This window comes from Serinus canaria, chromosome 2 (genome assembly GCF_022539315.1).
Source record: "Serinus canaria isolate serCan28SL12 chromosome 2, serCan2020, whole genome shotgun sequence".
Classification (NCBI taxonomy): domain Eukaryota; kingdom Metazoa; phylum Chordata; class Aves; order Passeriformes; family Fringillidae; genus Serinus; species Serinus canaria.
This window is the reverse complement of record NC_066315.1, coordinates 120610004-120626900: the sequence shown is the minus strand read 5'-3', so window position 1 is coordinate 120626900 and position 16897 is coordinate 120610004. Positions and strand designations below refer to the sequence as shown.

The following is a 16897-nucleotide window of genomic DNA, read 5'->3' as shown; positions in this document are numbered from 1 at the left end:
CACATGATCCACGCGGATTAAATATCAACCAGAAAAGTCTTGAGGATTTATAACTTTGTCTACAGTTTATATTTAGAGTCAAGTTATTTATTCCAGTAACAATAATTTTTTTCTGGCTAATGGAGTTAAAAAAGGCTATTTTTGCTGATATAAAAATAATAAAAATAGTCAATGTATTAATTTATTTTGGATTTTGTTTTTGAACAAAAGTCTCTACATCAGTCACTGAAAAATATGGAATAATATTTTATATACATAGTGTAATATACTTAATGTGTGTATACTGTAACAAAATAGTTCTCTAAAACATTGGACAAAGAAGGAGCAAAGGCAGAATTACATTTACATAGAATGTAAATGTAATTACATTTACAATTTACATAGAAACATAAGTTTTTCTACTGAAATAGTTTGGACCATATTTTGCTTCTGGGTTAGCAGAGGAAATAAAAACAAAAACATTCCTTCGGAAATTGTGAATGATACCTGAGAAGTTCCAGGAATTTGCTATCAAATACATTCAGTACCTTCTGAAAGAAATGAATAACATAAATCTCACATCAAAAGTCTTTCTCCCTCAAGAATGGTCACTGTCTATTCTTAAAAGATGATTAATTGTGCTAAATTCTGCTTTTCTACCTGTTAAGCCGCAAAAACGTGACTATAAAACTCTTCAATAGTGCCTTTACAATGAGACACAGTAGTTCAATGCCATGAAAGGTTTGATACCACTGATGGTTTCCTGTCCCTAAAAAGAGGTTTAGAGTTTTTCCAGTTGATGGAAGTTTTTTTCCCCTTTAATGAGCATCATGTTTATGATGTCTTTCTGCCTCATCTGTAGGGAATGAAGCCGCTACAGATTAATGTCATGCTCTCCAACAGAGGTGCTGGAGCAATATTAAAAGAAGCTGTCTCCTATTCAGCACTATAAATGAAGTTACAAGGTGGAACTTCTGGGCCTTTTCCATATCTTGACTGCCTGGAGTTCCCTCCAGTCTTGTGGTGAGAGCACAAGGCAATTGCCAAGGAGCTAACAATCTTGGATACAAGGGGAGGGGTCAGTACAAAAAAAAAAAAAGGAAGTGTTTAATTAACACCTATTTAGCTTTTATGATAATTCTCAGGCATAATTATACTGTCTGGTGATAGATGTATGTGTCTCGTTAACAGCATTACATATATCTATGTATGTTTTGGCAAGAGAGATAGAACCCTGGAATTTTTCATAATGACAACCTTGCAGTTGTTAACTTCACCCTACATTCTTGTGATGGCACTTCATTCCAATATTTTCATACTTTTTTTCCTACAAATAACTCGGTTGGAAATACAAGATTGTTTTGAAACCCGCTGTTATTTTCTGTTGAAAATAAACATCTCTTTGTGTTTCTCAGTAGGAGACTTGCTTTGAACTTACTCATGGTTTTCAAACTATTCCTTCAGAGTGCCTCAGGTCCAAGCTTTCTTTGCCTGCAGCTTGAGCCTCAAAAAATGGAGCGCTTTACAAGCTACACTGAAAACAAGCAGTTTCAGACTCCTAATGCAACTGCTATGGTGCAGCATATTTTCTCTGCAAATCTACACATGCTCAGATGCAATGACCTCTTCACATAGCTGAGCAGATGCTAAAATGTCTATGATGCTCTTACAATGATTTCTTAATTCTGTCCCCTGTGGCTTCAACAAGCCCCTCGTGTAACAATCGACCATGAGAGGAAACTTTCGGGGTAAATTTTAGCATAAAACACTGATGTCAAAGAAAGAAATGTCCTTGATGTCATTTTTTCATAAAGGTCCTGTAATTAGTCAGATGTAATGTGATCAGTAAGAATTTCATTTACTCTGCTTTCTTAAGGAATTTGGACCCTGAGTAAGCTCTTCTCCCTTAATGTTCTAGGATGGGCTTCTTACCTCTTACACTAGCTTTTCTGGGGGACATAGTTTAGCAGTAACACGGTGGTTTGGGGGCAACTGGTGGATTTGATGATCTTAGAGGTCTTTTCCAACCTTAGTGATTCTATGATTCTTTTCTCAATGGACATTTCAGTTCCCCACACAGCACAAGCTGTTTCACAGTCCCAATGCACCTCCTCAAGTGACAGAAAGCAAGGCCGTAAATTCTTCAGGAAGAATGTTAAAAACACTGCAGTGCCCATGCTCAATACAGCGCAACTATTCCAGTGGGTCCTCAGGAAATGGGAGCACTTGGTCAAGTGTCCAAGGATGTGAGGCATTCCAGCAGCAATTCCCAAATTATGTGAGAAGAGAGAAGAGAAACAACCAGAAAACTCCACTCCATGGTGGCACACGTGGCAGTGGGCAGCAGCAACCATTGCACTCTGTTACACTCCTCCTACTCCTCACTGCAAACCTCAATGTGCTTCCATGCTGCAGAAGGGAGTTGGAGCCAGGGTCCTGCTGCTTCAAGAAGGCCACACTGTCCTCTTTGAGAATAGCACAGCTTTGTCTTTTCACTCACACATGGCCCCTGGCAGGTGAACACTTGCCAGCTAGCAGTGTTACAGCTGCAGGGCAAACAGGGAAAGCAAGAGTTCCCACATGCAAACACAGTGTGGCTGTTTTCTCTTTTGCAGGGTAGAAGAACCTCGAGAGATTGGACAGATGAGCAGAGAAATACTGTCAGAAATTCAACAGAGACAAATTCAGGGTCCTGCCCCTGGTGAGGAATAACCCCACAGGCCAGTACAGGCTGGGGGCTGGTCTGCTGGAAAGCAGCTCTGCAGAGATGAGAGTCCTTGTGGACAATAATCGGTCTGTGAGCTATCAGTGTGTCCTTGGGGCCAAGAAGGACAATGGAATCCTGGGGAGCATTAGGAAGAGCAGTGCCAGCAGGTCAAAGGAGGTGATCCTGCCCCTCTACTTAGTCCTACTGTGACCACTTCTGCAGTGTTGTGTCCAGTTCTGGGCTCCTCAGGACAAGAGAGACATCAAACTTCTGGAGCGGGTTCAGCTAAGAGCAACAAAGATGACTGGGGGACTGGACCATCTCTCTTACATGAAAAAGCTGCAAGGGTTGGGCCTGTTCAGCCTTGGGAAGAGACAACAGAGAGAAGACCCCATTAATGTCTATGAGTATCTGAAGGGATGGTGCCAAGAGGTTGGAGCCAGGCTCTGCTCAGTGGTGACAAACAGTAGGGGAAGAGGCAATGGGCAGAAATTAATGTACAGGAAGTTCCACCTGAATGTGAAGAAGAACTTCTTTACTGTGCAGGTGACTGAGCACTAGAACAGATTGCCCAGGGAAATTGGGAGAGTGACCCTCACTGGAGATATTCAGGAACCATCTGGATAGCATTCCCGTGCCATGTGCTCTGGGATGATCTTGCTTGAGCAGTGAGGTTAGACCAGAGGCCGCACTGTGGTCCCTTTTAAACTGACTCAGTCTGTGATTTTTGATTTCAGAGGATTGCTGTTTGACAGGATCTTTTAGAAGAATCATCTGGGCTTTCAAAGAGGGCTGGCGGACAAATTGTTCCTGTAAGGTGTTGACAGGGAATTTCTAACCAGACTGCTAAACTGCTCTCATAACTCTTTACTCTTCCACCATGTTAAGAGAAATTTTGGGTTTATTTCACGAAAAATGGTATTGTTCTTACAGAATAAGTATTAGGGGTTTTACAGTCTGACGTTGAATAGGATTTTGAAATACTTGATTACAAGATATGTTAATAAATAATGAGAGGAAATTTAAACTAGTGAAATTTGAAAATTGCAAAACTGCAATGACATAGCTGGAAGATACTCAATCATTAACACTGCAGGAGTAGCACAATGTAAAATACATTGCATAATCTCAACCTTTTGTTAATCCAAAATAAATATCGCACAATTATGCAGCAATAAAGAAACATATAACATAAACTTGTCTAAGAGAGCTTCTGAAAAGATAATTCATATATTGTCTGACTTGATGTAATGACAGCTGTAGTTCTCTATTTACACATAGTTGTCTAGAACACTTTGTTTTAAGGAAGAAGGGTGGGTGGTGAAATTATCTTTGTTTAGTCATACTGATTTCCACATGATTTTCAAGATAGCCCTCATTAAGCTGAGAACAAGAAGGCTCATTATGTGGCGAAACCTTAGTTTAGAAACTTTGGGATTATTTTCTTCACATTTTCAACTCATATGAATGTTATAAACACTTTTTACTAAAGATGCAGCATTAAGGCTTTCACAGATGGACTCATGTTAGTAATACAGCATGAGAAACTGGCCAGAATACACAAAAATAGACTGAAAAACCTTTTAAATTTAAGCTGTCTAATAAATGGCTCTTTTGTTTGAAAGTAGCATATGGATATTAAAAAATATATAAATGTATGCCACACAGATTTTAATGACAACTTTTCCATGTCCACTTCTCCAATATTATGGCTCTCTCCTTCTCATTCCTATACTTCCCCCAAAATCTTGAATCTGTCTCTTTTAATTAATTGACTGAATTCAAATTACAGGGGTTCACAGGGACTAGCTCTCGCTGCCATAGATATAACTCCTTCTGTCTATATAAAATCTTATAGATTTTATATAAAATCTTATAGATTTTATATAGATCTTATATAGATCTTATTAGTTTCCCTTTTCTACAGATGACTGCAGACAGTGGAGGGAAGGTTATATGTAGCAGACCATGTCTGGATATCACTGTACTGTTGATGACAAAGCTGTCAGCTTCTCCCCTCTGCTTCAAGCAAAGCACAGGAACATCACATGGCAAAACTGTAGGATTATGAATTTTCCTCCTTCCCTGAAAATCTTTAGTAGGCTAAACATCTGAATGTTCAAGTTTGACCTATGTTTTGTTTTCTAAAATAAGGATTCATTGAGTCATTGATTCATTGAAATACTGCTTGAGAGAATGACTCTATCATGTCCTCAATAAAACTACTTTGACTGAAAATTGCTGTAATTCATATAAAATGTTGCATAAAAGTTGGAACTTGCTTGTATTTATCATCATCAGTTTTTGAAGGTTGGCCAGAAAGTCTCTTTGTCCCACCAAGGGCATTGACAAAGTGCACTCCCATTCTGATAAAGAGGTGAGAAATATAAAATGCAGGAAGATAATAATGAAAAGTACTGGGATGAGCAAGATATCCTAGATTAGGAAAAAAAAATATTGGGTTTTGTTATTTTAAGTTATTCAATTTTTCAATAATGAGTAAGGACAGAGAGGCATTCTCCATGTCTGTGAGGCAGGACACACTCAGGACCAGGGGCAGGACACACCAGTACCTGAGGTAATGTTTCATCTGTGAGAATGAAGGACAACTGCTTCCTACAGCAGAAAAAATGGGTGCACGAGGCTGAATATCCACAGGCCCCAGAAATATGTGCTGACACTGAGTTCTGGAGCAAAAATATCAGCAATCAGAGAGGCAGCAAAAATATCTAGATCTGCTCATTTTCTTCTCCTACAGGTGAGGAAACCACGGACCTTTATGCTGAAAGGAACAGAGAAATGCTTAATGCTACAAAAGTGGTGTAGGAGGAGAAAAATGTGAAATGAGAATGCCAAAATTCCCCTACATTCCCTTTAACAGTAGCTGGTTTTAGGGGAAGGAAGCAAGCCAACTGCCTGAAAAAAAACCCATGAGATTTCTTAAAGATAAAATAAGCAGCAATACATGTTGTCCATCATGCATGTAGAAGGAAACAGAAGTCATGCCATGTCCTTTGCCCTTGTGGGGAGGTGGGTATACATTACAGTCTTGCTTTGTCTTCATTTTTACCCTTAGATGTTTTCCCACTCTTAGAAGAGGTATAAAGAGTAGAAGTTAGAACTCTTCTCCCAGTGAAGGGAGGACCAGCCTAACATGTATTTTCTTTTGTTCTGTAGCAGTCATGTGCTTCATGCAACCAACTTGTCTTGTACCTTCACTGCATTTGGAAAAAGTGTTGTGTGTTGGAACTACTCTGCTGCACTTTTCTTCAGTACAGTTTGGCTTCTATTATCTTTTTTCTTTTTTTTTAAGGATAAAATAAATTTTCTCTCCCTGACTGGCTATTAGAGGGCTGAATGTTTTTCAAAAGGAAAAGTTGAAATAACAGTCATAATGACAGAGTGATATAGAATGTGGGAGAAAGTTTATTTTGGTATGCAAAACTGGGCCATAGAATTACAAGTTACAGGGATTAAAAATGATTTTACCAAAAATGGTTTATCTTTGCCAGCAGATAATATAAGCTAGAGATTTCTTTTAACTGTCACTCCAGTTAAATCTAATGTGCATGTTTCTATCATCTTTGTGTTTATTCTGCCTCTTACTCTTTCTGCAATTCCTCCTTCTCGCACTTTCTCTGATTTCTGCCTTCTCTTGGCTTTCTGCTATATGCCTGCTTCATTCTCATCCTGCTTTTCTGATCAGATCCTGCAGTCATATCCCTACTTCTTACTTCTCTTTACTTGTATTGATCTACCCCATTCATTTTTATGCAAAGTCTATCAGCAATTTCATCTATTTCAAACAGCTCCCAAACCATATTTTTTTATTTCTTCCTCAAATTCTAATCCCTATATCCATTCATATGAATATATTTTATTTTGCCTTTAAAATCACCTTCTGGTTCAGGGACTAGGTGAGAGAAATCACAGAAAAAAAATCAATAGAATCTTACTTTCCCTTTTTTAGAATATATGGAGTCCAGGAGCACAGTTCAGATGTATGCAGATCTTAAGCTTCTGAAATATAAAGAGAAGCTACTTGCCGAAGGAAGTGGCAGGCGAGTTTTTGAAACATATCTGAGCATGCCCATGTGCAATCTCAGAACTGGTACAAAAGTATGAACAATACAAAGTGAGCTAGTTTCTCTTCTCAAAATATGCTCAACTCAAAAAGACATTTTCATCTTGATGAAGGAGCAGGAAACCAGTTACGAAAAAATCTGATCTGCAGGCTGTTTGGTAGAGCTTTGTCTGTTTAATTTTCAGTGGGCCATGTCAAGAATGAGACCAGACAGATGCTGAGAACTGTCATCTCTTACCTCTTTATCTATATAAATTATTTACCCAACTGTATTTCATCAAGGTTTTTTTTTTCTTTGCAAACTATTTCAGCTGCTAATACTGCCACGATGTCATCCATTGTACCTACAGTCAGCTTACCTCCTAATTCAAAGTGAAATCACTGATGCAAAATTGATTTTTTAAGACAAAAAAAATTACCATCTCATGGTTATGACTAGAAGGAAGACCAAGAGCACAAGACAGAGAATTTGGTTTGGATGCCATCTCTTCTAATAAGTCTTTGTCTCACACAGTTTAGTAGAGAGCAACTGCTTCTTTTTTCATTACCCCTAAACATAACAGTTTCCTCAGGGTATAGACTCCCTGACTTTTTGTACAATATAATTTTCAAAAACTTTGAATTCTGGTGGCCAGTGGTTAGTTTTGCTGCTGAAGATAAACTAGCAATTTTTTCATCTTCTTCACAATGTCAGATGTGCTGGTTTTAATACCAGCAGGAAATTAAACTCCAAATCATCCCCTCCCCTTCCCCCACCCCTTCTGATAAAGGAAGGACAAAAAGGAGTGACTATGAGTTAAGTATTTACTTATTATAAGCACAAAGCAATGGAATAAGAGCAGAGAAGAAGAGTCAGAGTGTTAGAGACTGTGAAAAAGCACTTTGTGACTGCACAGTAGCAAGATGGAAGCCTTGCTCTGGATACCCTAAGATATCATTAGTGTTTTGTTAGTGAAATTTTGGCCTTCTCCATGCATGTTCTATCTTCTTATCAGCTTTCAAAGACCACAGCCATGGTGGCATGACATGACATGACAGGAAAGGGAAAAATCTGCAGTGCTGGTCCCACCACACACACTGCTGGGCAGAGCTGAACCAAGTTCTACTGGAGTCACTGGCAAACTTTGCTAGCTGGGGTAGTGCCAGATCAGATACATGGAGCTGAGCTTAATTGAAAGCCACTTAAGGATGGGATAGAACAAGAAAGAACACCTCTGGTTATTAAAGCATCTGCACAAACAAAAGAAAACTCAGCTGGTGCTATAAATTAAATGGCAAATAAAGAAAAATTTGTGTTTTAACTGCAGGAAAACCAAAATCATCCTGTTGCAATAGTAACAAACTAATAGCACTTGCACTTAGATTTTCTGATGGCACGTTCTTTTCAATTTAAACTCTCTACATGTTCTTGCAGCTTGGATAAACCTAGGTGTCAAGGGTAGGAGTGGAACAAGCCTCAGTGCTTTCACCATACAGCTTATGGGTAGGTAGAGACAGACAGAACTATTTTCTTTGGGTTTATCAGACCATGCTTTCATTTGGCATCATTTACAGACATGGTTCCCAAAGCTTGCAGAACACTCACTGGTGGTCCATGAAGAATTAGCTCATCACACAGCACACATTTTGCTGCCTTTCTTTTCCTTCCTTCTCCTTTCTAAAAAGACAGCTAAATCTGAATTCAGCACTTTGCTAGCACTCCTTCTCAGGGCAAGAAAATACTGTACTAGCTGGAATGTTGCAGGTTTCTGAATGCATTGGTTTCAAAAAGTTTATCAGTTCTTCTACTGGCATCTCCTGAAATCTAACAGCTGGCCCTCCTTAGCTATCTGGCAAGCACCTGGTGAACAGCAATACAAAATTATAATACTTTCTTTTTTTAAAACATGACAAGGAGGCAATACAAAAACAAATCACAGTAATGCACAATTATTCCAGCCTTGGTTTGTGCACAGTCAGCATGCTGAGATATTCCAAGCCAAGAGGATTTTTTCCTTGCTTTTAGAGAAAGATTTATTCATAAGGGTGAAGAGGGCAAATTCCCAGCATTTCAGCCCTCAGCTGGCTTTTGTCAAAGGTTTCTTATGCACACACATGGTGAAGCTTGGCTAACATGCAGGGAAAAAACGTTATGAACTAAATTCTATGGATTAATATACACTCTTTGTAGTACTGTTAAGGTTTGCCAAACTTTTCATGGATGAGGAATGTGAAAGGTTAGGAATATATGCAGATCCAAATATACTTTTACATGCACAAATAAATAGCATAGCCTTTGTTTTTCTACCATGACTTTACCATTGCATTACCTCACTTTGCCATTAATCCCACTAGATAAAGTCAGTAACTTTTTCAACTACACAGCTGGAATAAAAGTAGCAAAATCTGGCCTTCTGTGACCTGAGCACTAGAGAGCTCACACCCCTCACATCCCATGGATCTTACCCCACCCTTTCTGTAAGGTAAGATCCATGCTTATCAGATGAGGCTCTCCTTCCCTTTGAATTTAAAAAACATCCCAGAGAGTGCAGTCATGATGTTTCAATACTTCCTTTTTTGAATTTTTTCTGCATGAATAACACACACTTCAGAGCTGGCTTCTACCTAGCAATTCTGGGAACTTGCTCAGCCTATGTAAGGTTTAGACATGAAGTGATACCCCTACCACCAGGAAAGATGTACACTATTCCATAGCAGGTGGTGGATTCTAGTCTGTGTTCCTTGAAATGGTGCATTTTACATTCTATCTTTAAAAAAAATGCATAATGTTAGACATTTTGCATTGCATAGTGTTAGGCATTTTGCATGCCAAATCACTGTTCACAGCAGACAGAGTTCTGAGAGCAGGGGCTGAGTTTTGTGACTCTTCCAGTTAGGTATCCAAACCACCACTTTTGTTTTCCCTTGGGCCTCTTACATGACTCTTCTACACCTGGCTGTGCAGTTGTAGATCTTTGCCAATGATTTTTGACAATGCTCTTCTGCACTTACAGAAAGCTTTATTTGGGAGTCTACAGAAAGTGTGATATAGGGCTTGAATCCCCTCTGGACAAGGATGAAAGTAACTCTGAGGCTCTTACTGCTTGTAAGGGTTATCTAAAAAATAACAGTATGTAAAAAACCTAAGCATTTACATAAGGAGCACTTTCTGCCAGAACTTCAGCCTCTTCTCTTCTCCCTAGACAGCAAAAGGAACAAACTCCATGCTCTGTACATCTTCTGAGCCCTCTTTTTCTTCTTCTTCTTCTAGGAAGAAGGCTCTAGCCCTCAATACTTGGGATGTCGAAATTCAGTTTTCCTTTTACCATTGAAAAAGGTGAACATGCTCTGCTTCTATGCAATCTCACCTATATAAAGACACTGTCACTATTGTCACAGTAGAAAGGCAGAGTTATCACCCACTTTCTTAGATATAGATACTTATATTCTGTCTAAGTAACTCTTCAAATTAACAAGTTACTTTCTGGAATTTTGCCTTTTTTATCCAGCTGTTGTACCATGTGATACATGGACCATTGTTTGAGTACCTCACATTCTTAGTGAGCAAGTATGAGATTTTTATTAATATAATGGTGAGAAATTTTGAATTATATATATATATATATATATATATATATATACACACACACACATATATAAGCAGCACTCTGAACTGCTAGTTACAACTAATTTAACACATACTGTCTTGGAAGAACATAATTTATATGGAAATAGAGAAAAAAAAATGTACTAGAGTTTTAAGAACCACTATTTTCTGATTGGCAGCCTCCAAAGACTGTCTTAACATTGAAAAGGATATACCACTATGAAAGTAGAAAAAAGTATTTTAAAGTCATAGTTTAAATGTAATTGGAGAAAATTTGTTTAACAAATGCAATTGTAGGAACTTAGAGTAGAAACTAATGTCTAATGTCACTGGGCTTACAGTAAATAAACAGCATGGTTTAGCTAAAGAAAATAAGGGGCTGTAAAGACGAAGTTAAGTTTTTACCCAAATCAGATATTTTACTTATATCATCCTATTCTATAGAATTCACAGGCAGCCCCAACAAAGGGGAGAGAATGATGCATCTGACTCCATCTTATCAGAAGGCAAATTAATTACTTTTTTATACTATATTATTCTATATTGTATTACACTCTGTTACATTACATCTAAACTGAATCTGCCAAGCACTCAACTCTGCACACAACTGCACACAACTGCACAGCATCTCATGACTCTCAGCCAGCAGTCCCAACACACACACACACACACTTGGCCCTGATAGGCCAAGGAAACAAAACACCATCACTTTGGGTAAACAATCTCCATGTTGCATCCTACTTTTACACAAACAGAGGCACAGCAAATAAGATAAGAATATTCTTGGGAAGAATTGTGCCTTGCTTTTCTCTGTGAAGAGAAATGTGGGGCTACACTTTTCAGTTTAACGACTTTTATTGGTTCTGTTTCTTCTGTAAATGCAGCTGTCAGAAATAAAAGTATTTACACTTAAAGTGTGTTCCACATTATGACATCTTCAATGCACAAAACCTGCATGTGCTAAAGTAGAAATTGTCAAAGTGTCTGAGTTTAAATTATCTTTTTCATTTGCATAGCTTCTTTCAGGTGCAATTTTACTCCTTCGGATGGATTTTCTCCTTTTTCTAACCCTGGCCCTCTCTGTTATATGCTCATGCACCTTTTGGAGAAGAGGATAAAGTTTGTAGGTGTTGCTAAAGTTCCTTCACTTGCTGAGGAAAAGCAATAATTCCTAAAATGGTTTTATGCCAGTTTCGGCTGGGGTGGAGTTAGTTTCTTCATAGTAGCTGGTATGGGGCTATATTTTGGATTTGTGCTGATAATATATGGCTGGTTTTATTATTGATCAGCATCAAGGCCTTCTCTGCTTCTCACCCCAGCAAGCAACTGGGGGTGCACAAGGGAACACAGCTGGGACAGCTGACCACAACTGACCAAAGGGATATTCTACACTGTTTGGAGTCATGCTGAGCATTTATAACTGCGAGAAGTAGGAGGAAGGGCAGGTGTTGGGAGTGATGGTGTTTGTCTTCACAAGTCACTGTTATGCAAAATGGAGCTCTGCTTTCCTGGATGGTTGTGGAGTCTCCCTCACCAGAGATATTCAAGAACCATCTGGACACAGTCCTGTGCCATGTGCTCTAGGATGATTGCGATGACACAGGTGACCCAGTGTGTCCACCTTGCCTATCCTGTGACTCTTGACTTCAAAAGATTGATGTTTGAGTCCACAGCTCTATATCTGTATACATGCACCTAAATGGCATTATTTCAGAGGAGAGTGCCTTAGAGGGTATCACTACATGGACCTCTGTGAAAAAGCTACTAGCATCCATGGATACTGGGACACGAGCTTAGGAGAGGAAAAAGACAAAAAAAATTTAAAAAATATGGTCTCCTGCAAGAAGCAGGGAGAAAGCTATGCAATAAAACCAGCAAGGTTCAATAAAATCAGCATGCACAGAACATGAGTAACAAGCTGTAAAGATGACACAAAAGAGAGATGCTGTTTGAGGGCGAATTGATAACCCAGTCATGAGAGTGGGGAATTATCTGGCTCAAAAGATGTATGGGCCACCATAAACCTCTGGAAAACACCTGAGGAAGAGATAAAGATAAAAATGAAGATAAAAGCATAAAGATAAAAAAAAAAATTAAAATACCTTTTATGGAGGAATAAAAAGCTGAAAAGAGCCAACTAAGTTGAAAACTTATGCATATATCAATGATTGCAGACCATAGTTAGAACATTTTCTTGTCATGGAAAGATAATAAATGAATAGAAATAGAAGTAAATTTTAAAGATTTAGATTCCTTTTTTCCTGAAACATTACTCACATTTTTTTCAGAAGACCTACAAGTATTAGAAGATAGTTGAATATTCAGGTTGAGTTTATTCCCACAAAATAGTAGAGGAATTACATGCCTGGGTGACTGAATTATGGCAATTATAGAAACTTCAAAAAGCTTCAATAAACTTCAATAAAGGGTGTTTTTATTTTTCATTAGAAGTATGTCACCCCATTGGTCTTATGAAGAAAGTTCATGACTTAGAAAGAGAAGAACTTAAACAGGTAAGGAATTTGACACTTTCAGGAGGGGAGGATCTTTCTCTGCTGTGCATTCTGCAGAAAGGCTGTTCCAGCAATAAAACTGATGCTTCCCACCTATGACTCCTGAGTTGCCATAGGAATTACATTTAGATCTTTAGTTGGAGCTTTGTCATACAAACAAGGCTACTTCAGTGTGATGGCTTCATGATACGGCTTATGGAAGGCAGTGAAACAGACTCTGGAGATGGAAAAGTCACAATGTCATCATGAAGTCCAGCTCTGGGGCCCATGTAGACTTGTTTAGCAAGGAAATAAAAGTATTGTAGGGCTGCCAAATACATCTTCCATTCCTGAGCCCCCCTTGGAGCATTCCTTGCCCTCAGCTCACTGATCTATACTGTTCCCAGGTATCAGTTTCTCTGGGTCTGCATTGAAGGCCCTTGGGACAGTAGCTCATGTTGGGACTCAGGTGTTTATTATTTCTTATCAGTAAAACAGTCTCACAACCATGAGTTGAGCAGCTTTTCATTAGAAGGCTCAAAATGGCTCACTATCTCTTGTTACAAGGTCTTTAAAGACTAAACTATCCAATTAAGAACTGACACCTGGATTATTTTCCCTTTTAACCCAATAACTGATCCCACAGAGCTGCAATGTGGACTTTTCTGCCCAATTACAGAGTGCTACCCAAACCCATGAAGAAGAAGAAAGAAGAAGTATGAAGAAGAAACCCAGGATGACACCCTGTGCCCTCCATCTTGCTTCCATCCACAACATACTAAAAATCCCAAAACCTAAATTGCTCACCAAGTGATACACCTACACTACTCTCTATAATCTATTCCACACTTTTGTGGATTCTAGTCTATCTTGAAGTCTAGGAAACTTTCTCCATGAATGAGGGTCAAAGTCAGTGCTCCCCTGGGGGCCAGGGCACCCCAGAGCAGAGAGAGAAATATTCCTAGTGCCCTGGGTTTCCACACCCAGGCATTAGATTTTGGTATATAGCTCCAGGTGACTACATTGGGGTTAGAATAATGGATAAAGCAGATACACTCACTTAAAACCAGTGTGCTTACTTTGTTTTGGACAAACCCAAAATAATCAAACAGATATGTAGAAGAGGAATATTTTCCACTACCTGTGAGGGGAAAAATCCTTCAGGAGATGGCTAATGACAAACATTTTTCCATGTCTGATATATCAGCAGGATTCTGGCACTGCCCATAGGAAAAAACCCCACATGTCTGTGCACATTCAACACACCCATACGAAGATATTGTTTTTTTGCAGACTGCCATTGCAGTTATGTTTGGCACATATGTTTTTCATTGGAAAATAGAAAATGTTGGTGGTATACAGAACACTAAACAGTACACTTTCTACTGGGAGGATAATGAGATGAGAATGACAAGATCATGCAGCTAGGGGAAAAGCTGAAGATTTTAGGTAAAACTAAACAAGTAAAAACCACTTCTGTGTAATGAAAATTGCAAATATGGGGAGAAGTTTACATGGCAAGATCAGCAGGTAGATCGCAGTAAGTATGAAAAATTTATCAACACATCTGATCCTGTAAACAAGGAGGCAATACATAGACTCTGATGAATGATGCAGAAAAAAATGGGGACAAAATAAAACCCAGGTTAAAGGATCCTACAGTGCCTAAACAGATGTAGAGATATTAAAATTTTACATAACATGGAATGTTACTTAAATAATGCCAATTATTTATTCACTCTCTACATGTATATTAGCACATGCCTCTCTGTGTTCTGTTCTATGCTCTAGTACAACAGCATGATCAAGTACAGACTCAGCTGCCACGGCTGCTAATGAAAGTGAATTTCAATACATTCACTTAAAGAGGAGACTTCAGATGTTACCTGGGTGAAAAAAATCTCAAGTCATTATTCAAGGTCTTGGTTGGCTGAAAATACCATCACCTCAGCATTGCCAATGTCTACAAAATGCTGTAAAATGCAGTCTCCAAGGTTGTAGCTGTAGATGTATGGACTGCAAATTGGCCAAAACCTCAGAGAGTTTTGGGCTTACGGACATATTTTCAAACTTTTTTGACAAAAAAGTGCAGTGGAGCAAGTCCAGCGCTAGATTTCACAGACAAAATCAAATAAACCTGTCCTGACTCAGATGAAAAGAGGATTCAAAATGATGGAGTTAGAGCTCAGGATGAAATCCCACAGAAAACAAAAAAAGCCATAAGGACTGCCAAGCTGAGAAAACACACTCTCATTTGCTATTATCTGTTAAGAACTCTTTATGTTGTTTTCCATTACATGTTTTCATGATGTTTCTGTAAAGGCCTGTCATATGTGTAAGGAATGCAACTACTACAATGGTCCCCCAGTGAAACACAAGGCAATATGTTAAAGACACAGGAAAAACTCATCTGGATGAATAAACAAATTTCAGGTTATTGTTACTAAATACAAAAAAACCCCCAAAACTAAAAAAGCAATCAGGAAAAAAAGCACAAACTTAGAATAAATTAACATCTCTGATGTCAAAGTCACTGGGGATTTGGAGAATTAGAGATTAAGGCAAAACTTGTTTTAACTGGGCTCTCAGGCACTGCATGATTGCATGAAAAGGAAGTTGTCTGCCTCTCTCCTAGGTTGTAAATGGCTATGAGGACACATTGACTATCTGTAGATATACAGATATATCTGGTTATTACCCTGTGGACACATACTCTGTTGGTATGGTAGACACTTTCTCAAAAGAATAAGGAAAACACAGTTTCCTAGTTACATGAGAGGTTCTCAGCCTGGCCACACCCATTGTGCAATGACATAGAGGCACACCAAATCATGGCACCACAAAGAAATGTGGACTTGATGCCTCCTGGCAAGACTGATGTAATTTTGCCTGCTGTAATCACAGCTTAAGCACCTCATTACATCTGAACTGTGGATTCCATAACTGCTTTCAAACTTCCACACTCCATCCTCATCTACTTTCCATACTGGTGAAACATACACATCGGCTTCTCCATGTTTTGGTTCCTTTTGAAGAAAAATCAAGGTGTGAAAGCCAGATGGAAACCATGACTAGAAAGTTGGAAGACTGAGACTTAGCACTAAGTAGAAAACTTCAATTATCAGTTCCGCCTTATTCTCAGATCCAGATAAAAGGACAAAACAGAGAAAATGAAAAATACTCTAGGGGATTGATGTGTCTTAGCATTGTCTTTCCAAAAACTGCAGACCAATTCATAGATAATGAGAAAGAAGATAGAAAGAGAGAAAAAGAAACAAGTCTGTTGAGAAATAAGAAATTAGGCAAAATCATGTTCTTTTTGTCACAGTCCAAACAATACTGGGCTCAGATGAGGGAGAGACTAGCAACAACACTGAATATTGTTGCTCAGATACTGACATTTGACATAATCCCATTACAATTGCCCAGAGACTGCCAACAGCTTGTGCTGTATTTATTCAATTGGTCGTAATATTAACAACTCCAAATTTCTTTAAACTTCTACATCAGAAACAGGTGTGATAAAAATTATAAAATGTCATTACACAGAAAAATAGTATACTAGGGAATGCATGGTGGCATTCTGAAAGAATCTTCTATCCTTTCCTATATTCTGTAAGATTTTGTCCTTCTGGCTGAATGTCTAAATGATACATAAATAACTTAGTGTCATGCTGAATTTTAAGAAAAGTAGGGGTTTTGTGTCCAGCTTGTGATGGATGAACCAAAGGGAACCAAGGATTTATAAGCTGACTTTGAATAGTTTTGTAAAGCTAAGTCTAAGCATTTTAAAAATGCCTTTTCTTCCTCCCTCTGTTCGCCCTTGTGACATAGGTTCCTTCTTACTTAAAAATTTTGGGGTTTGCTTTGAAATGTAGCTTTTACAGCTTTGGTACAACCTTGGGAGGAAGAATAATCATTCAGGAACAAAGAACTACTCTTTCTGACTGTAGCACGGTTCACTCCACAGAAAAAAAAAAAAACTTGGCCAATTGACTATCATTCCTCTGTGATTTTCTGAGGATATCTCCTTTGGTCACAGTTCAGAT

General features: G+C 38.5%; 1 protein-coding gene across 1 annotated transcript in view; it reads left to right on the top strand.

Moving 5' to 3' along the window:
- RPL7 (ribosomal protein L7) overlaps positions 1–16897 on the top strand; it is an 886137-nt gene that overhangs the window by 165093 nt on the left and 704147 nt on the right. The gene's annotated exons all lie outside the window — the stretch shown is intronic.